Source organism: Condylostylus longicornis, unplaced genomic scaffold (genome assembly GCF_029603195.1).
Source record: "Condylostylus longicornis isolate FDR11 unplaced genomic scaffold, ASM2960319v2 ptg000028l, whole genome shotgun sequence".
Lineage (NCBI taxonomy): Eukaryota > Metazoa > Arthropoda > Insecta > Diptera > Dolichopodidae > Condylostylus > Condylostylus longicornis.
In genome coordinates, this window is record NW_026577997.1 from 884,330 (window position 1) to 906,699 (window position 22,370).

At 24.2% G+C, this 22,370-nt stretch overlaps 1 protein-coding gene across 1 annotated transcript in view; it reads left to right on the plus strand.

The window, feature by feature from the left end:
- LOC129607748 (TWiK family of potassium channels protein 7-like) overlaps nt 1-22,370 on the plus strand; it is a 293,642-nt gene that overhangs the window by 16,351 nt on the left and 254,921 nt on the right. The window contains exon 2 of the mRNA XM_055518922.1: nt 21,595-22,006. The gene's annotated coding sequence lies outside the window, so the exon portion shown is untranslated. The remainder of the gene's footprint in view (nt 1-21,594; nt 22,007-22,370) is intronic.

Sequence of the window (22,370 nt, forward strand, 5' to 3'; positions counted from 1 at the left end):
TAAAGGAGCAAAAAAACATCAATTTAGCCAAAATGAAATGGGATTATTTTCAATAACAAGATCGTAAAATATACAAACTAATATTTTTCATATTATCTAAAGCATACTTTATAGGTATACACTTGTATTTCTTTTTGAGAAAACTTTCAAGGATATTTTAACTTTAACATTGAATTATGTAGCCTTTCTCGAATTTTTAATCACTGATTGGTGAATGTGCATTTTACATATACGGTTCTGTTTGAAAACACAAAATTGAAAAAATGAAATAATTTTGTAATTGTTTTGAATGGAATTATATAGTTTATTAATGCGTTGCGATATTAAAAAGGATTGAATTATACCAAAACTGAAACAATAATGACGGATATTGAATTATACAATAGAGATTAATGCTTAGCTTTAGAATAATGTCCTTTACAAAAATTAAAATGTTATGAATTGTAAAATCTTAATTTTCACTTAAATTCCGCGGAAAATTTTAGATAGATGTATTGCACATATACTGATGGGAAAGGATAGCATTTTATGTAAAAATACCAGAGTTTTATAATACATAAAAAATCTATGGTACAAAATATGAAACTTTAAAACTCAGAAATCTATTAAAGGTCTAACAATTTTTTAGCCCAGGCGAATCACACTTTTAACAAAATTAATTTCCTTTAATATTTTCAAATCTTAAAATATAAATTTATCTACTTACTTCCTATAAAATCGAAAACAAAAATAACGATAAGAATGGAACCTTAATTTTCACCCCTTAAACTATATTTCCCAATTCAAAATTCATTCACAATTATTTCATATTATAAATATGTATTATATTTTGGTTTAAACAAAAACAATTATTAAAAATTTATTCCTTTTGAAAAGATTTTCCATAAAACATACAAAAATTTCGAATTTTGAGGGATTTATACATATCGATCTTAAATTGACCTACTTTTTGATTTATATCATTTTTGTGCCATGCCATCATCGAAAAAAATAAAAGAAAGAAATATTAACCAAAAAAAAAATATTTTTAAAACTTCATTTTTGTGTTTCAAAATGTTCTACTTATTTCATTTAAAAAGTTTTGTAAGACACTAAAATGCTTTAAAGACAACTTGTTATTTTTCTATTAAAAAACAAAAAAAAAAATTTAAAAGCATTTTAATTCCAGTACAATACAGAAAATATTAAGTAATAAGGCTGAATATCGAAACTTACACGAATATGTTGCAAAACATAGAATTCATATATGTATGCTTTTGTGTATAAGCTCTAGTGCACGTTCATTGAATATAATAAGTTTAAGTGTATTTTGAAACCCTTTTATGGAAGGAAGGAATAAAAAGTAGAATAAGAACAAGCAAAAAGCAAAATAAATTATAAACGGAAGGATTTAATATACATGCTCCTTTACAATAACATGAGAGCCTACAAGAGGATACTTTAAAGACAAAACCTCATCTTAATAAAATAGAATTATATTTATAACATGAACATGGAACCCCCGGCAAGGAAGGATTACAGAGAAATGTTAATGTTCATGTAAAGGTCCTTGTTTCAAAGATTTACGTTTTTTTCTTTCAATTTATTTTTTCCTATCTACCTTTTTTATGCTATTTTCTTCATTAAAGTTTTTACTTGTTTCATATTTCTTTTTTAGCTTTCTTTTTCCAATATTAAAACCCGAAAAAAACGAAAAGGGTGAAAAAAAGGAGGGCAAGATAACGAGTGAAAAAATACTTTCCTTCTACTAATTTTTTTTTTTTGTTTTTTTTTTTTTTTTTGGGGTAGGTAGTGGTTTTGTATTTACTAAGTTAAGAACCATATCGATCTAACAGGGTAAAAGCAAAACAAATACAGCAACATAAGGAAGAATAGAAATAGAAAAAAACGAGACAATGCCGGAGTAAATACGCAGAAAAATACGAAAAATAAAAAAATGGGTCGAGTAGAAATGAATAAATATTAAAAAAACAGAATTAAAATGATATTTTTATCATATTAAGAGCAGCTGGAAGAAACTCTTCAACAATCATCGACAAAATTTAATTTAGGGTTAAATTTAAGTCCGAAGTTGTCCATTATAATATGTTAATTGAAATTAAATGAGCATTGGCTGAAAATAGTTGTGCTGAATTGAAACATTGATTGGAACTGAGCCGTCTCATAGAGCGTTCTTTTTTACACAAGTTTGAAGTGTTTTTTCTCTGTGTGTTCTTAAAATGATTATAATTAAGTCGGAGAAAAAATTGGAATATTTCGGAAGAAAGGCAAAATCTACATAAATTTGCAAAATGTTAGTATAAGCGTTTCGTAAACGAAACAAAGAATTTAAATTAAAGGGTTCTAAATTCATACAAAAAATGCAAATAAAAAGTTAAAACTGCGACGTTTGCATCTTTTCGACAAATCACAAAAGCTGCTTATGAGAGTGTGTTCTTGTGGTTTAACTCAATTTTTATAATTATAAAATCTGATATTAAAAATATACACCAATCAATTGAATTTCTGAGGAAAGACAGTCAGATTTAAATGATCAAAATATTTTATCTTTTGAAATATAATTTTATTTAACAAATAAGCAAGCTGCAAGAAAGAAATTCGAAATAATTCAAGAAATGAAATGATGTTGTGTATAGATTATAACAGAAAACACCATGTAGAATAAATAAGACATCGTTGTGAGAGGAGTCAGCGTAATTGAATTAAAGTGCCCACTTAAATGAAATAACAAGAGCAATAAATAAGAGAAAAAAGTACCATCACTAGTGAACACTTTTTTAAAAGACGCTCAGCATTTTTTCTTTTCTATTCAATTTTTTTCTTAACGTTGTGATTCTCTCACATTTAATTCTACAAAAAAAAAAAAAATAAAATAAAATAAAAAATCCAAGAAAAAATCTAATGAACAATAAATAAAATCCGCATGCTAGAGCCACCAGGGGAGGAGATGAAAATTTGTCAAGGAAAAAAATACAAGAACAGAATGAAGCGTGTAAATAACAGCAAAGGATAAAATGGCAAAAAAAAAATTAATATTGAAACTTTTTATGCTATGCTCTTAAAATGTTTGTGAATAAATTCTTTTGTGTTTACATTTACAACACAACAGCAGCAGCAGAAGATGGCGAAAAAGAAAAAAGAACAGTCAGTATTAAAACTGTGTTTTTTCTTTATAAATTGGTTGACACCTTTGTGGAATAAAATCTTGCAAGTTCTTAATACCACCATATACAATTTAGTGTTGTATTGAAGGATGAAAATAGGTTGGGCAAGAAAGACTACATACGATTTATAATTGTTGTGGAAATGTCTATGTGCAAAATTGTTTTAAAATGACAATAGAAAATCTTTTGATTTTTTTGCTTTTGTTTATGAACCTAAGGAACAAAAAAAAAAGCTCTAAAATTTGTAAGCAAGTCGATACGGTGGCGTATAATTTTTTTTAAACTTAAATTATTTTTATTTTTTGTTTGTTTTAGCAATTATTAGAGCCACGCTATTGCATCTTATAGCAAATCCAAAGAATTTTAACAATTACCATTTTGTATTACAAAACCTTAATAGAAAGTTGAGTTTGTTAAGTTAAGATTTGTAGTGGGCGTAGTTTCGGTTAACACTTAGTCTATTTTCTTTTATGAAATCTATTGTATTCAGATTTTATTTTATCTCTTTACCTCTTTTACCTCCTTGAATCCAAAAAATTCTGTTGTGGAACGAAGGTTATTTGCTCTCTAAAACTGGTTTATACTAAGTAATAAACTTCACTATAAACTTTAGTCTTTCAGTGGTTTTACCAGTGGTTTTACAAAATCTTATCTTGTCATTGAGTGTAGAAAGTTTTATCGTTTTAATCATACAAATTGATGTCAAAAAATATGTACTACTTTTCGGGAGCACCGTTTTTGGTTTAAAACCTAATAATTATGAACAAGTAAATTTTAAATAAAAAAATTAAAAGAATAAACATTTTTCAAAATAATTGAAGGGCATTTTATACGCTTACGCAAAAACTTAACCTAAAGCAAAAAACTTTTTTTATTATTAACTTAAACTTAATTTTTACTTTGGATTTTACTCAAAATTTTTATTTTTCCAAATATCAAAAGTATTGGATAATAAATCGTTGTTAGGTAATGATAAATATGTGGTCATTTTTACTTCAGGATATTTTTTTTTGGATAACAGAATAAAATAATTTTTAATTCGCCAAAGCAATTCATTTGATTAAAAAAAAAGACAAGGTATTTTTCAAAATTTTAGCCAAAGCCCTTCCATATTTTAAAATAAAGGTGTCAAGTATACAAGAAAAAAAGAATTCAAAAATTTTTGTATCAGTGATCGTTTTGGAAAAGTTGATGAATGCATTGCCTGAATTTAGTTGATGACAATGTTATTAACTTCTATGCAAAGACGAGACGTTTGTTTTAATTTAATCCAGTTAAAGCGAACTTATATTTCAGCTCTTAATATGATTTAAAAAAAATAGACGAATGATTTGTGCAAAATTTGGAGAGCCAAGATGAGAAAAAGAATAAAATTAATTATACCCTTAATTCCTGTACAAGAAAATCCAGTGTTAATCAATTTGTAGTAAAACAAGCTGAGACCTTCAAAATAATATAAACGAAAAGGAAATAAAATCATGAATGAATTGATTTTTTTTTTTTAAATTTCATAAAAATGTTATTAATATTGTAATTTATTAATTTGTATAACCGCAAACCTGTAGGTCTACGATTTTTTTTTTAGAATTAATCAAAAAAGTTTTTAATATTATATTTCTCATAAATTTTGTTTTTGTTACGTTTTTTTTAATTAAAAAATTAATAATTGAAATAAAAATAAAAAAAGAGGGGAAAACAGATGAAATCCAATTAAAAATCCTTTAATTTTAATATGGGAAAGAAAAATTTGCCATAACTAACCATCATCCAATTTTTATTATAGCATTTCCATATAATGAAAATCATGTTAAAAAAAAGAATTTTGTTGCAGGAAATTTTATTAAAAAAAGAAAAAAATAGAAATTTTTTTTTGTGATTCTCACATTTTATTATTTTGCAATACTTTGTGTGCCATAATGAATCTATTTGAAAAAGAAGCTGCTTCTGCTACTGTTGCTGCTGCTGCAAAAGATGTAAATGAAAAAATTAAATCAAAAAGTTTTTTAAAATTTGTTTTTGTTTTTCTTTTTATATTACCGAGGAAATTTCGTTCTCGTTGATTGCTATAAAAGCGCTTAAAAAATATGAAAGAAAAATCAAAAACCAAAAACTCAAAACAAAACATTTTTTTTTAAATTAAAAAATTAAACAGGAATTTTCATTTTGCATCTCTATAAAAGAAATATGAAAAAGTATGAGCTTTTTATTCAAAAGAATTGTTATCGGTGTTTTTATCAGCAAAAATTTTTGTAGAAGCCGGTTGTTATGTATTACAATAGATTACAAATTGACACCAACTCGCTTATTGTAAATTAAAACGAAATGTTTGCTGTTAAATTTGAAAAATCGTAAGTTTGGATTAGTAAATATCCCTCTGCAAGTTAATTAATATTTTGTAATATCTGTGCTGCGGCGAAAAGTTTATTTTCTTGTATTTTTCGTTGTATAAAATTTTAATTTTCATGTTTCTCGGTAAAAATACGAAATTCTAGGTTAAGATATCACAGAGTCTAGATTGATTTTAAAGACGATTTATGAACTAGTTGCTAAATTACTAAGCAAACCCTTACTTTAAACTTTAAAATCATTTGATTGTCAAACAAGACTATTTAAATTTTCAAAATTGTAACAAACATCTTATACATGCTGTGCAATGAATAATGAACTTTTATTTTGGATTGCAAATTGCATAAAAAGTAAAATCAAAATTTTCTTTTATTGCGTTAGAAAAATTTTTTTTCTGTATTTTTCAAAAAAAAACAGAAAAACAATTTTTATTATTCTATATTTTTTCAAATTTTCTTTGTATGGTTAGAAGGATTGTATAAGAAACGTACCAACAAAAAAAAAATAAAAGCAAGCAAGATGTCATACTTTTCATAAATAGCGGTAATAAAACAACAATTGAAGTGAAATATTTCTTTTCTTATTGCTGCTGAAACAGTAGAAGATGTAGAGGAAAAAGGAGGTGCAAATAACAAAAATTGTAGTATCGTAATTTTTGTCTACAAAATTTTATGCATAATTTAAAGTTATACTCGTATTATGCAATTCAATTTATAACCCTCGCGATTATTTTTTTGATTCTCATGACAAAATGTAGAAAAAAAATCTCTATTTTTATTTTTTTGTGAATTTCAAATTATTAAGCAGTTTTCTCGTTTCATTGAAATAAAAATTTAAGGTGGTTTGTTTATACGAGTAGTAATTTTTAACTTTCAACTAGAATATAAAATGGACACATTGTAAATAAAATTAATTTAGCTTCATTATATTATACAAAGTTATATAATTATTATAAAAATTATATTGCGCATCAAAAAACTTGTAGAATCGACGCAATAAAAAAACAAGAAAGTAAAAAATTTTAAAAAATTTCCTTGATTTTTTTTGATTAATATTGAAAACTGAACTACACTAAATAAGTAAATTTGTTTAATATCTTTTTACTTTTAGATTGAATACAATTTAGAACATTCATAAATTATTGACTTGTATATACATATATATATTAATAAATTCCAGAAAATAAATTTGCATAGATGGAAAAAAGAAAAATCCAAAGGAAACTTACAGTTCATAGTGATCAACTTAAAAAATTTTATTAGCGAGAACAATAAAAATTTACAAACTGAAATATTTTGCATATTGAACGTATCAATTGAAAATTTCTTAGTAGCCATTGATATTTCGAGTCGTAAAATTGGAAAAACGAAAGGAAATTCAAAACGAGATTAATTGAGCAAAAAATTACGATTTTGGTTTTAAAACAAAATTCTTGCCATTTATGATTTTAGAAATTATGAGACAAGTTTAATGCAAATCCATGGACTAATATAAAAATTTTATTTCAAAAAATAAATTTTGATTAATTAACTTTAATAATATTTTTGTCGGACACGACTGCAATTGCAATCAAATATTTTAGCAACAATGTTTTTTGTATTTGGAGACAGATGTATGGAATACGATAAACGTGACGGAATATAAAATTTTGTCTTAAATTTTCGAAAATTTAAAATTTAATTTTTTTTTCAACTTATATTTTTAAAGAACACTTCCATTTGATAAAACTCTCCACATCCTTATCATATTATTTTGTTACCTTCATCAACTATATATATATATATATATATATATATATATATATATATATATATATATATATATATATATATATATATATATATATATATATATATATATATATATATATATATATATATATATATATATATATATATATGTATAGTAAAGATACATTTAATTTCAAAATATATCATTTCTTGAATCAAATTCAAAATTATATAAAAACGCAACGCGCACATAAGGATCTTAAAAAATATGATGGATGAGTACAAAACCTTGTAATATTCATAATACATATATATATATGTATGTACATATGTAAGCATATTATAAAAATATGTGAGAAAATGCATATAAGAGCACTGATTAACTTTAATGGAAAAAAATAGAAAGAACAAAAAACAATATTTTTAAGAAAGTTTAATATTTTCTTTTTGTAAATTTAAATATACTCGTATTCCATGAGTTTTATTATTGTAGTTATTTTACCGGAAAATTAAGTTTCATTTCAGAAAATGAAAGCGTAGTTTAATATTCAAGATTACGTTATATACTCGTAACGTTAGAAAATTCTTAAATGCTTAAAAAAGTTTCTAGCTTTAACTTTAATGCCCGATTTTTTTTCATTGAAGCATTAATGTAAAATTACCTATACATTTGTTTCAATTTGTGTTGCAACCCAGCACAAAATAAAAAATGCAAAATCGATTTTGACTTAATTATATTTAAATATTACAAAGAGAGTTTATCAAAATGTAAATACAACGTTACCTTATTCAGCAAGTAAAATCCGTAATACAACTGAATAGGTTTAATTGACGATAGTTTTGCAGTTTGAATGACATTAGGAAAATTTTGTATATTTCAAGTTCGTAATGGCTTTAGTCGTCCAAAATTAAAGAAGGAAATGTTTTTTATATATGCGGTATATTTATATATACTGCATATATAAATGCCCAGTATTTCCATTTTTTGATTTATTTTACTTCTCTACTCAAGCAATCATTATAAATGTGTTACAAACATTTTCGACAAAGTAACTTACATTTCTTACAAAAATATTCCCATTAAAATTTTAAAGCATATTGAAAAAATTGTAGTAAATAATAAATTAACTACTGAATTTTTTTATTGCAGTTACTTAAAAGCATGCAAATTACGGTGGTTTCTTGTAAGCATTAACATTATTGGTTTGTTTCCAACATGAGTGTTTCAAATAGGAAAAATATTGGACAAAAATTTAATTTTTTTTGTTTCTAAAAATAATTCTTTAGTAATTTTGAAATAGAAATTAATTTTGAACTAAACATGAATGAAACTTGCTTAAAAATCACTTGCAGATTCGGGAAAACGAAATACTTTTCTTTTTTATAATTTTAGTATAATATAAATTTATATAGTGATGCGATGGCAGAAATTCTTTCTAATCCATGTTGTACGTCTAAAATTACTAAACATAATTTTTTTTTCTAAAAAAATAAAAATTCTAAAAATTGCTCTGCATGTTATTGGCATTTTGACATATCTTTTTTAATATGCTCAAAATCTTAAAGCAATAAAATATGTATATATAGAGAAGAAAAATGTTAAGTGTGAAAAAAACTGAAAAGTGTGAATTCTATATCGTGTTAAAATTTATGTGTCAATATTTGAAAACTGAAAACGCCAAGAAAAATACAAAGTGAATTAATTTTTTTTTTTTTTTTTACAGTCGCTATCCTTGTGGAAGTGTAAAATTAAAGCTTAAAAATAGTATACAATGTGTACAGGGATAACAACAACATTTTACTAGTGAATCACCTGAAGCGTAAATAATATTATATAACGTGAATTTTAATGGACTATGACTTTCAAAAAATAACCGTTTTTTTGGCAATAAAGAAAATTTATTTTTCATTAAAGTTTTCATATTTAAGCAAAAAAGAAAATATTTACGTACATACGAGTATGTACCTATACAAAAGCTTATTTTGAAAATGAAAATTTTTAGTTAATAGCGTGACAATATAATTACATACATGAATCGGAACGAAATTAAAATTTATTAAATTTTCAATATCTTTTAATGACAACACATTGTTTGCAGATATATATTTAAATATTGAACTCAAGGTTGATCTTACCATAGTTTTACGATATCAGTGTTTAAAAGTATGTACGTAAAAATAATTGAATTATCCTTAAGACTTGAATATGAGAAGACGTTATCTCAAATTATTTAACCGGTTTTATCTGAAAATTTTATTGACTTGGGACAGTTTTTAAAACATAAATAAAATTGCATAATTTTAGTGGAAGCCATACATTATTCTTAATTTAATTTTTATTTAATTATTTCTCAAAAGAAGCAAAGGGTTATTATGTAAACTGCTCAACTGTTCGAACTAATTTTTAAGAATTTGTTACCAATTAATGATTTTATGTGATTTAAAATAAGAATTTTTTTTAGAAATACAATTCTCTTATACGAAAATTCAAAAATTAATCGATCGACCTCTTGTGAAAATTATTTTTAAAAACATTAAACATTTTTCATATTTTAACTAATAGAGCTGCCGTTTTTTTTTTTATTTTATTTTAGTTCTTAAGGCTATTTTTAGTTGTTTTTCATTTTTTTTTTTGGTCTCAAAGGATCTTAAAATTACGAAATTACTCAAAAAATAAGAGGAATATGTGTGTGCCTATTCCTTTTTTTTTTTTTTTTTCAAAAATTTTGAAGCAATAAATTTAAAAGTAGACCAAATGATCACTGTAGAGCGGGTGTATTTTAGTTTGTTTTTTGTCTTCTATAAAATGGAAATTCTCAAATGAAATTTAAGTTAATACATTTGTTTTTAGTTTCATCTCTACATGTTTGTTTTTTACATATGTAAACGTTTCACGTAACATGTATTTTTGTCTTATTTCTTTTTTAAATGCCATATTTTTTTACATTTGTTTGTATTTTGTTGTTCATGGTTTTCATGGTTTAGTTTTTTTTTTCATTCTTTCCATTCAACTTTAATAAAAATATTAAATAGACAAAACTACATACTACTCGTAAATGTCTCGAATACAGAGAAACTGGCGATAGAAAGTGAAGGTATGGTACGAACTTATTCAAAATGTCTTTTGCCGCTTCTGATATAAATCTATAATAATTGCCAGATTGATTAATAATGGTTTATAAGACATTGAAACTTGAAATTACTTTCAAAAGTAACTTTGTTATGTGTCATTTCAAAAATAGTATGCGCAATTATAAAATTTCAAATATTTTTTTACAGCCTGTTTTCATATAGATTTTCTTAAATAGCCTCAAGTTTTAATCTGTACTTTTTGTTTTTTTTTTTTTTTTTTGTGATTATGCCCTGAAAGAGAAAACATTAATTTTGTGCTTTTTGCTTGTTTTGTTTTCATTTCACGTTACAAATACTAGGATTAATTTTGAACAGAATATTTTGCCTTTTAACACCCACTTAAAACAAATCTTTTAAATATAGAATAGAGGAATTCACACAGATATATATTATATTCACAAAATATCCTTAAAAAAAATTGCACCACATTCAAAGGGTATACCAATTTTTTTTTTTTTTATACACATTCTCCTGCATCTACGTTTTAATATAAATGCTAAAAATATACCATTAAGCCTTAAGTAAAACCTTTATTGTATATATATTTAGTGTATGAATATGTAATATTTACTATGGTATGTAATATATATATATATATATGTGACTATAATCAAAAAATATTTATGATGCCTTGCAGTAATAATTCTTTATGGTCAGCATTTAATATTTTAACTTAAAATATAAGATTCTTTTCAAGAGTTATTAGATAAATGAATGAATATAGAAGTAAACAGATATAAGCACATGAATAAGTTAGAAGAATATGTTTTTGTGGTTAATCGTTATATTTAAATTCCAATACTGCAGCTATTTTTAAGTACAAGTTTAATAATCGTGTGCATTATAACGCCTATTTAAGTAACATATTTCAATAAAATGGAAAAGAGATCTAGAAATTCCTTAGGATTCAGACTACTATTCATATTTTCTAGTTTATTTTCATTTTAGTAAAATTGTAATTTATTATTTATGATGAGGTACCACAGAAAAAATTAAAATAATTGGTTAGTGTAAATTATAAAACTGAAATCAATGTTAAATTAAAATTTGAAGTCAAGGCACTTGTTCACCAAGTTTCAAATATTAAAATACTCTTTATTGCGTATAATTTAATACACAAGTATAAGTTCATTCTTTTCAAATCAAAGGCTGACCAATATTTTTAATGTAAGATTACAATTAATGCATTTAATTTATTTAATAATTAAGAAGAGCTACTAAAATTATTTATGAATGAATAGAGTAATCGAATATTTAAGATAGTAAATAATACCTTAGAAATAATTAAGTTGCTTAGAGATCATATTATATATGAGTAATTTAAGTTTTCAAAATAGTTTTGACAAGTAAATACTGCAATATGTATGTTATAATGCTTTTTCCTCCTTATTGAAATCCAGCTGATTACAAAAGTATTAAAATATTATGTTTCATAATTTGGCATAATATTATAGAATTTCCATATCAATGCCGTATACACGGTGTCTAAAAAAAGATTCTAATACAAAATTCGGGACTAACTGGATTATGTTTTGAGAAGAATTACTGGCTATTCATTGATAATCGGAATTATGTGTGATCAATCAATATTTTTTGAAATATAATATTTTGTGATATTTAGAATTAAATCGTATTCATAGTTAATCCCATATGATTCCAATATAATTGTAGAGTTTAAGGTGGAATATATAATTAAGATAAAAGCAATTATGTATTCTTTCGTTAATGAATTGCTAATAAATTAGTGGTTTACTTCAAAGTAATAAACAATTCAAGGATAATCACAGATTCTATTTTTTTTACTTTTTCTCCAATAAATATTTTTAAATGAAATTCTTGACTATGAAATTCATTACAAAATCTTGATAATTTTTCTTTTTAAATTTTGTTCATTTGGTTTTCATGTCAAAACGTACATTTTAATTCCAAGTTTTTTTTATTTTTTTTATTTTCAGAAGATTGATTCCTTTGTGCGTTTTATACATAGCGTTAAGATTATGTTGAAAATAGCCGTCAATAAAATGTTTTAATTTTCTTAATCATAAACTATAAGAAAAAGCAAGCAATTGAGAAGACTTCAAAGGAAAATAAATAAAACAATACGAGCTTGTCATTCTCGTTTTTTATTTTTTTTGAATGTGAATAAGGAGAGTTTAGCAAACTAACACATAATATCTTCATCAAGACTTTAAAGAAAAACAAAATGTTGAAAAAGAAGGACAAAATACAGTTGCCAAATCTTTGGTTTGTAAAATGGCACATTTCCATTTTATTTAACAATTTAAGTCTAGAGAGCTGCTATTAATACAGTCTGTATAATATTTCAATTTTTTGAAATAATTCTCTTACTACTGTATAATTAAACATAAATTTAGGATAAATCTTATAGTAACCATTCTAGAAAATTTTATACAACTAAGTACATAATTTAGTTAAGCCATCACGATAAAGTTTTGGACAAGAAGATTGTTACTACCTGATTTTCAAGACCTATAATTTCTAGAATAAGAAGAATACTAAAAAATGTTATTCTAGAGAAGTTTCTAGGAAAACTAATTTTCGTGCATTAAAAGTGTTGTCGAAATCGCGGTGTAGAAATTTTATAAAGTAACTCACAGGCAGGTTAGTTTGCAAAATTAATAGAGTTTCCTTTTTCCAAAACATTTTTTATGCCAAGAAGAAAAAAAAATTGAATAAGCATTGTAAAACATTCTTACTTCATAATATAATAAGAATGCAAATGTCGTTTTCATTATGATAACGAAAATGAACGCTTTTGATTTCAATTTTTTTCCTTTTTCGCTCTTCATTTAAAGCGTTAACGTTTCTGTCATACTTTTGATTGAAAAAAGAAAAACAAAAATCCCTTTTAGCAATTTTGTTTGACTTTTCTCGACATTTCTTCTTCTCGTTTTCATTAGAAAGCTCAATTGTCAGCGTATTTGAAATGGACTTTGATTGTTCTTTTAATTTGTTCGCTTGAAAAATCATTTATGGAAAATTATAAATTCATATTTTGCCATTTTTTGTTTTTGTTTTTTCTTTGTTTTCTTCTCTTTAGTTATAGAAATAAAATTTATGTATGCTTGCTTTTAATATTCTGGTAACTTGTTCCAAACTGTATTCTTTACTTTTTGTTTATCAGAAATTAAATTTGAATTTCTTGGAAAAATATGTATATTAAATCGAAAAATAAATTAATTTCTTGTATAGATTTTTCATTTTAGCTCTCTCTTTATGGAAAAAGTCAAGCTGTCTTGCGATATGTACAGTAAAAGTTAATTAGCACGACAAATAACAAAAAGACCAAAACATTTGAGCACCAAATTAATGAAAAGAACGAAAATAGATCCAAAGAATTGAAAGATAAAAAATTGGTATGAGATTTTTAAATGAAAATTTCGTTTTTTTTTGTTTAAAATGAAAGTGGAATCGGTGTTAAGATTATATTCAAGGATTTGCATTAATTAAAAACAAATTATAGAATTTTCAAACAACAATACAAATGTAATAAGAATAAAATTTTAAAATGTTTTGAACAGCCGTATACATTAACAGTACTTTTGAAAGTACTCGTATAACAAAGACGATTTTTCCCAGAAAATTACAAAAATTATATTTTGTTCTATATAAAATTAAAAAGTCCATAATAATTCAAAAAATTTTTTAATTAGTGTAATTTTTCATATTAAATTTGTATTTTACTCTTTTAATAAAATTTAAAAATGTAGCAAACATTTTTTTTATTATTTTTTCTTTTAATAAGACCAACAGAAGAATTTTTGTTAAAAAATTCCAACTCGTTTTAATAACAAAAAAATTATAAATTCTTCAAATTTCATCAGAAAAATTTAAATTAAATTTACCTTTTATAAGAAAAAGTAATCGCTCATGCTTTACATATCATTAGAGGTATTTAGCTCTGGTAAAATTAGATGTAATTTTATATTTGCAACTTAGAATTGCAAAATAAGTTTCAATAAAGTTGGTTGTTTCTGACAAAATCAAATGCAGCAAAAATGTTCAAATGTTTTTATATGACAGGATGATGATTTTTCAATTTTGAAGGTATTATTTAGCCCACCTTTTTAAAAGTTACTTAGATTAACTTAACTAAGATTCCAAAAAATTGTCGTCTGAACTCGTCTAAAAAATTTTCATTTAAAAGTCTTCATAAAAATTCTTTTAGGTACAAATGAGCTAGATCTTCAACAGTCAATTTGTCAAAACATACTCTGTTTTTTTTCTTACTTCTTATACACTTTACTTAATTATTTGAAAATGTCATAATATTTGAATACATGTAAAAGCAAAAAAAACCGAAATGATTTTAAATGAAAATCACAAGAATGTGAGAATTTCCTCGAAAAACAGCAGGAATGCCATGAAAGAGGGAACATTTTAATCATTTTTATAAAAATCAGAAACAAAAAGTTCAAACCAATGAATAACCGAATCAAATAAATTAATTTTTTTTACATATTTTGGATATTTCAGATATTTTTTTTTTTTTGAATGGTTTTCTTGCCATGTTCTTTTTTTGTTTGTGATAAAGTGGAAAAATAACAAAGATAAAAAATCCTCATTTTCCGCATTTTCGCTCTACTATTTGTGTGGTTTTATTTGCATATTAATGAAAGAAATTTGAAAGAAAATTAAAAATGGGTATCGAGTATATTTTGCTTTTTGGGTTTTACGTGTATTTTGATTATTAACACCAAAAATAAAAATCTAAGAACCGAGCTTGACTATCACAAAAGGCACAATCCTGACTAATTATTGCAATCAGTTCCCTTTCAAATAGAGTATTCCATATTCTGAACCATTGGTTTTAATATTGTGTTACGCTTATGATACGCTACATAATATAAACGTGTTATGCCTGCATACACTTGAATTATTATGCCAATTATTAAAAATAATTATTAAATAAAAAATATGAAAGCTCCTGAATTTTTTTAGGAATATTGTAAATGTGTGTTGGCATACTTGAAATAATTTAACAATATTTTTGAATTAACATTTATATTGAAAATTTTTGCATATACGCATAGAATTCCATAAATGACTTACAAGTATTTTGAAGTCAGAAATGAATTTCAGAGGAACTCTAACAAAAAAAATTTTTTTTATCATTAAAAATATTTGATTGTTTTAAGGAAGAAAAGTTAAAGAGTTTTTGTGTTAAATAACTACATTTTGGGGCAAGAAATATTTAATTAATTATTTTGAAGTTAGATTATTATTTTTAAACACGTAATTTTAACACGATTTTTTACGTAATGTAATTATTTGTTAATTACAGTGGAAATTATTAATGATAAATGAAACGAAATGAAAATTAAATCGTTAGAGTTTAGAGTCAATAATATCACAGATTTTTGTGAAATAATATAAACATAAATAGACATAATTTCCACTAGAAATGAAAAGAATAGATATAATAGACCAGGTTTCATAAAATTTTTGTTTTTGTTCCAAAGGAAAAATCTTCGTGAATATCGGGACTTATTCTGGGTATCGTATCACTAAGTGCTGATGACATTTTTATCGTAAAAGTTTCAAAAACTTTATTATAGGTACGAATAATTTGTATAAATTATGATTTGATGCTCAGAATAAACCCAATTATTCTTGTAAATTACAAATACAGTATGAAATCAAATACATTCTATATAGATAAAATGATATCAAGGTCAACTAATTTACATTTTATATACGCATAATCCAAAACAAAAGTAAATAAAAATTTTATTTGTTAGCCACATTTCTCTAATATTAATTTCAAAATTTTGAATTCCCTTGAAATATCTGTGCAATATTAAAATTACCTAGAGTAGAATGTTGCATGCATTTTATGTACATATAAATTTCATTCTTCACACTTAAAAATAGTGTGGAAGATTAAAAATTTGAATTATTCAAGAGGTTCTCGACAGTATATGTACATACACATACGTATTATTCCTTTAGGAATTGGGGAGATTTTTTTTTTCTTTTTCAATTCTCTTCATTAAATCAAATCGAATATTTACACTTTTTTGTTTCCATTTTAATAGAATCCTTAAACGTATAAAAAATGTGAATTTTTTTTATTTTTATCAAATTTGAAATTTTTTACGCTTTCTCATACTTTTTATATTCTTCCAAATTTTCACATTATTTTATTTTATATTGCGAGAATATAAAATCAAACATTGAAAAACCAAAGAAGTTGCGAAAAATAGAATGGGAAACGTATGTTTAATCCCTAAAGAACATAAAAATTGGAATTAAATAAAAAATCAAATAAAACATAGCTACAACGATGGATAGGAAAAAAGTAATAATAACAAATTGCATAACTTTAGGGGTTTTAATTTTTGAATTTCATGTTTTCTCTTCCATTCGTTGTGGTAATTTTAAAATTTCACTATACAAATTGCGTTAAAGTGGTATAGGGTCCAAGAAAATATTAAGTAAAACAAGTGATGGAGATTTTTTTATTCATTTTATAATTCATTATGGATACTATAATGGGTACCCAATTGAAATACTATTGAATCATATAATTTTCTTCATAAAATTATTGATTTGTCAGATAAAACATGAGGATTAGCATAAAAATTTGAAATATTATGTTTCACTTTTAGTTGGAGAAAAAAATTGTTCTGACAAGAGGACAATGTTTTACACCTTGCAATTCTTAAAACTCAAATAAAAGTGAAACAGTAAAAATCTAGCATATGTATTTTAACAACTTTTTTTTAGGTTCCTGAATTCGCATACAACATAGTTATATATTTAACTTCTACATACACAATAGATGTCGAATATGACAAGCTATATGTACGAGAAAAATAAAATAAATAAAACTTTAATTGAAAATTAAAATGAAATTTCAAAAGAATTCAAAATAACATTCAAAAGAATCACTGAGAAACAAAGGAAAGTAAAAAACAAACATCAATATGAATAAAATATTGTTTTATAACAATATTTTGATTCATATTGATGCATATCCCTAATGTCGTCTAACATGTCCGATAAATTGATACAAGATATAAAAGAGACTGAAAGATTTTTTGTTATGTAATGATGGTGTAAATGTTTGAATTTATTTGATCTGAAAGACAAAGTTTATGATAAAATAATTTAAATCAAAAAAAGGATGGAATTTTTTTAGAAAAAAAAACTCATAATTTTTATATGCAGTTTTAAGAACTTCATATGTAAAATGTGGAAGTTGTCCAAAGTTTACTTTGTTTTATTAAAAACATTTGAATTTAAATTTGACCAAACACTTGGGGACCAATATAAAATTGAGCTATTCATTCATCAAAATTTGGGTAATTATCGTACTTTTAACTCCAATTTTAATTTCACTACTATAATTAATATTGTACAACAAATTTGCCTAACTTTATGTCTTCGATATGTCCCCTCATTGCGTTGTGATTATTTTAACATTTCGTTTGAAAACTCAATCAAATTTTCAAAAATTTAGATATTGCAAATCATTTAAATTTAATAAATAAAATAGGTGGAAATTAAAAAAAATTAATATTGTAATTACCTTTTAGTAGATGCGTTTGATTCTCTGAATGGCTTTTGTTGAAAAAATATTTGAACAGAGTGATTGGTGAAATTTTGAATTTTGTGCATATATGTAAAATGTAATATGTGTATGCCAATTTTACAATATTATTAATATATAGATTTGATTAAAACAGAGTTTTAAATTGCATTATTCAAATCACTCCGATATATGTATATTGCAAAATTCTACTGTAAACAAGAAGTTTATATCGTGTCTCCATATTGATCATTCTTTATAAAACTTGTATTTATTTTACTTTTCTATTATGTTCCTTCAAGCATTTATTAAGCAAAACAAAACTTTAAATTAGATATTTTTACAAAGTAGTTCAAAATATTCAAAATAAATTTTACAAAATAACACTGTATTATGAAAATATACATAATTACACACATATATATGAAAATGTATAGGTTTATTTTTAAAGGTCCTTATATGGGAGTACTATTTGGCAATGATAAAAATCAATTAAAATATCACTTGAAATTTTGCCTATACCTTCTGTCCATTTACTGTAGTGATAAAAATAATGTTAGCACATTATATGTAAGCATATACAAGCAATAATAAATATAAAAATAAGTAAAATAAATATCAATAAAAAAATGAAACAGTAAGGATATTGTATTTCCTATTAAAAATACACACAAGCAGACATACATTTGGATTATCCAAATTGATTTCTTTATACACCTATAAATAATATTTACACTTATGTATTTTTTCACTATATACATATGTATGTATATTATGATGCATACATACATAGTGAGTGCGAGTACATTCTCAAGGATATTTGTACCATTTTTCAAATGGATTTTATTTTTAAAACTCTCTAGAGAAAGAGAATGAATATGAAACACAATACAAAACATGGAAATCATTTCAGGATTCAACTTCAATAAAAAATCATACAATTTGTACAGTAATATCTTGATTTTACGATGCGTACGTAATCGTTCCATAATAGTTAAGAAAACTTAACCAAATTGCTAGTAACACTAGCACTTGCTTCTGTACTACTCATGCACGAAGTACTGAACTCAATATTTAAACTAACTTTTGCTTTAAATAAATTTGAAAAATATCGCATCTTCTCTTCAAATTGTATAAAGAATTTGGTCCCTTAGTTTTCTTCAAAAAATTTACTTAGGTATTAGAAGGCGCATATTTTCTTATTAAGAATTTTACAAGTTTTGTCTACTTCGCACTCGAAGAGTGCTACTGTATTATAAATCACTTAAAGGATATTTTGTTTTTTCATTTGATGAAAATTAAAATAAAAGCACATATTATTAAAGAAAAGAGAAGCGAAATTTAAAAAAAAAGACAGAATATGTATGGTGTAAACCTGCTGGTTGCAAAAGATTTGTAGTTATTTTGTTTTATTTTTTTTTATATCTTTAAAAATATTTTTTGGAATTTCTTTCCATTTTTTTTATGTTGTTAACTTGAATGTAAAATTAGAAAGTTGGAAATGAAGTCGTCTGAAACCTGGGTATATGGGATAAAAATGGAAAGAAAATATTTATTTTGTTGCATTCAATAGTATTTGCTTTTTTTGATCTTAAAAACACTTTTTTTCGTTAAATATTGATTAGAATTTTGCTATTTATGCTTAGAAATTTATTATCAGAATTTGGGTTTGCCTATGAATTTATTTTTTATCTAAGTAATAAATACGAGTACTTCATAAATCTTTCTAGTTTTATAAGTTGGAAAACCTGCCAATCTTCCATTAGATATTGTTCAATGAAGAACTTCGTTTTGCAGCAAGCAGAGCATTTTAGACATCATTTAACAAAGTTTAATTCTTCTCTTTCCAAGACATTTGCGTTATTACATTATTAATATTTATTAAGCAAATTAAAAATTTTGTATGTTAATAAATAACTTTTTTTATATATAAAGATTGAATTGATAAGAAAGAAAGTTGACAAAAAAGTTTTTTCTGCGATAAGAAATAATTTTTTAGAAAAATAACAATGAAGAAATTCTATAAAACCATAGTGTTTCTGAATTTGAAAATGTCTTGAAGTAGATCAAGTACCTTTGTACTTATGATATGTTTGTGTTATTATTCTTCATTTAATTGTTTGTGTATTCCTTTGTTCGATAACCGTTCAAAATACAAATTTTAAATATTGAAGAATATTTAGTTAAGAAAACGTTAGATAAAATTCTCAGTCATTCAAAAAACAGATCGCAATTTTCAATGGTCACATATTCTTCACATTTTAGTGGAATATTCTTCACAATTACGGTCTCTTGTACTTTATTACCGTTAATATGAAATAAGGCTAAACCCCAAGATATCAATTTAAACTATCCCATTTTCACATACAATATTGCTTTTGTGTCTTGATAGCAATACACAAAATGTTTATATATTGCAACCAATTCTGTCAATATATAATTATAAAAATTGATGCTCTTGAAAATTTAAAAGAAAAAATAAAAAAATCAGATCTTTTATTAAAAATTATATATTTTGTTTAGAAGTTTTAAAAGGTTATATGTATTTTGTTATGTTATGTAAAGGTTATATGTATTAATTTTTTAAGTATGGTGTACAGGATCAGTTTCTTAGATTTAATATTAACATAAAATTTGTAGCAGAAAAAGTGCAAAATTGAATCTTAGTTAAAGTCGATGTTTTATTAATATTGGTAGGTAGTGAATTAGTTTTTTTTTAATCAATACATGTGTTAATAACTAAAGTTGTTATTGGTACCTAAAATAATGCAAAAAAATATATGTATGGTAAATCTCATGTTTTGAATAGGAAATAACTTTGAATGTTTCTTCCATTCGATTTTTTTTATGGCTCCATCTATCTCTTTAGAATTTCTAGCTAAAAGCAAAACCTTACATGGATTTATGCTATATTATGTGATTGACAATATGGCATAAAACATGCCGGCACAAAAGATTAAATAAAATATGATTTAAAATATAATAATTGTTTACAATTTGAAAAAAATATGTACATATGTATATGTTTTGAATAGAAATAATTTTTTATATCTACACATGTATTTGCATGTATGTATGTATTTAACAAAACAATTAATTTTGTTTTTTTTTTTATTTTCAGGTAATTCAAGTTTAATGAGATTTTTTGCGTAAGCAAATCTTCTGTAAGTGAATATTCTTGTAATGTGAAACACACTCTTTAAAATTTGCTCACAACATTTACACAACGTCACAACATTATTTTTAATACAAAAACCATATTAATTTTCAAATTTAATTTTAATTATTGTTTTATTGACATTTTACGCTGTGTATATTAACATACTATATATAAGGAGATGATTTTGTTGACCGCACATACAAATTATAATAAATTATATTAAACCAAGAGGAATGAGAACCGTAATTTAAAACCATTATTCAACACAAAAAGTTTGTTATCCTTCATTAACTTGACAGCACGACCATACCAAAATCATCGTAAATTCAGCATAATTGAATTGAAAATTAAAACAAGAAATACGTGAATAAAATTTTTTTCATTTTCAAAATTTAATATAAGCTGGCAATTTGTTGTAATAAAATACTAATAATCCAATAGAAATTATAATGCTAATTATTTTAAAAAAGAAAATTAATTTTTAATTTATTTTAAAAAATCCTCCAGAAAAGTTTAATACGCATACATTTATCATCCTCTCCGCCACTCCCTTCCTCATCATTAGCAACAAAATAAATAAATATCAATACGAAAATATTTTCAATGACATAAAAAACAGAACAAAAAAATGAGAAAAAAACGGAAAAGTCAACATTTTAAAGGACATAATTTAATTGATACTGAAAATATTTCATTTCACGTCGTCTTTGTCATTTTCAATATCGAGGAGTAGCGATAACCAAAAAATAAAAAAAAACAGGAAAAAGGAACCTAATAAGGGATTTGTATTGAAAAGCAGGAAAACAAAAATAAGAAAAACGAGAATCTAATAATAAAAATGAATTACCATAGAAGAGAAATAAAATTGGGAATCGAAAGTCTTAAATTAAATTTTGTCATTCAAAAATCTAAAAAAGCTGTAAGTAATAATATAAAAAAAAAGAATTTAAAATTTTCACTAAATGTATTTTTTTTGTAGAATCGTAAAATTATATTGGAATTTCCTTCAAAATCTATGGATCCAAGGCGGGTCCTATGAGTACCTTAAAAATATAGTTAAGAACAAAGAGGTGGTGTTCCGCAAATATTAAAAAATTAAACGAACACTTTTAGAGTCTCTTGATAGAATCCATTTTTTTTCAGTGCACAGTGTTGGAACAAACATTTCATTAGTTCTTGAAAAAAAATTTTATCGCGGCTGAATTTAATTTAAATACTGAGTAAAACTATGTTAAAGCTAAATGAGTTCAGAGCTCCACATTAGAGCACCTTTGAAACGTGAA